Source organism: Naegleria gruberi (genome assembly GCF_000004985.1).
Source record: "Naegleria gruberi genomic scaffold NAEGRscaffold_56, whole genome shotgun sequence".
Classification (NCBI taxonomy): domain Eukaryota; phylum Heterolobosea; class Eutetramitea; order Acrasida; family Naegleriidae; genus Naegleria; species Naegleria gruberi.
This window is the reverse complement of record NW_003163271.1, coordinates 305,009-306,222: the sequence shown is the minus strand read 5'-3', so window position 1 is coordinate 306,222 and position 1,214 is coordinate 305,009.

Genomic DNA, 1,214 nt, shown 5'->3' with positions numbered 1-1,214 from the left:
GTGTTTTTTATTCTGACTGAAGGCTAAAACTGAGGGGTGGAAAAACCGCCATTCGGGAGGTAAAGGGTGAAATATCAAGGTTGAGTTGGGAAGATCAGGAGGAAATCTTGAATATAGAGAACCACATCCTCAATCTATAAAATACATATCAATCGATTGGAAATCATTACTACATCTCGAAAATATAATTTATTTTATGTTTTGAAATCTCTCCTTGACCTAATTTGGTCAATTAAGATAATTAAGGAAGATACTATAGGAAAATTACCAATCTCATAATAAATGATAATATCGTGTTCCACATCTCAAATAAAGTGTACTTTCATAAATTATATGTTTTCATTTCAAGAAATACATCCAGTAGATAGCACATGGTGATATTTCAATGGAATGGCTGGAAATCTGAAGGGTCCAGAAACAACTCCATTTTCACTGAAATTAATACCATGATATGTAGACACTCTTATTAACATATGGTATCAATTTCATGAATATCTGTGGAAATGTTTTTCCCGTATTTTTACAATGCTCCTTACAAAAAAGGAAATATTAAATTTAATACTTAGTGAAATAAAAATATTATTTATTATTCATGTTCTAATTGATGTTTTCTACAAGATTCTGTTTTATTGAATATCAGTTATTTGTATTAACCAAGAAAACATGCTCGTCTTACTACAACATATGAAAATTTTGAAATCACTTTTCTCGATAAGTAAAGAGCCAAATCCGTAACAAACTTGATATTATGATTGTTAACATAATTAATAATGACCATACGGTATGTTTCTCTAACATCCAGTGTTGTTATTGAGATATGCTTTGTTGAAGTTGAGTGAATTTGCTTAAGTAATAAATCGGTGTTATTGGCGCATCCAATTACCCCTACAGGTAAATCAGCTTTGGGAGCATTCCATGTTTTTTGGGAGCATCACAAAAATGCGCCGAGAACCTGACCACAGATATTGGTTAAGTAGATGTTGAGATGTCAACTCTATCAATTTACTATAGACTTTTACATGGTATCATAGATTATACTCCAACTCATTCATTTTACGTACAATAAGTCTAGAATTGATATCACATAGTCTATACATCAATTAAATACATCTACAATGGTTTAGAAACATTTCAAACTATTATCATAAAATTAATCAGTAAATGTTCAATGTCGACACTTAATATATCTTTGTGAACATTCCATCTCAATGAAA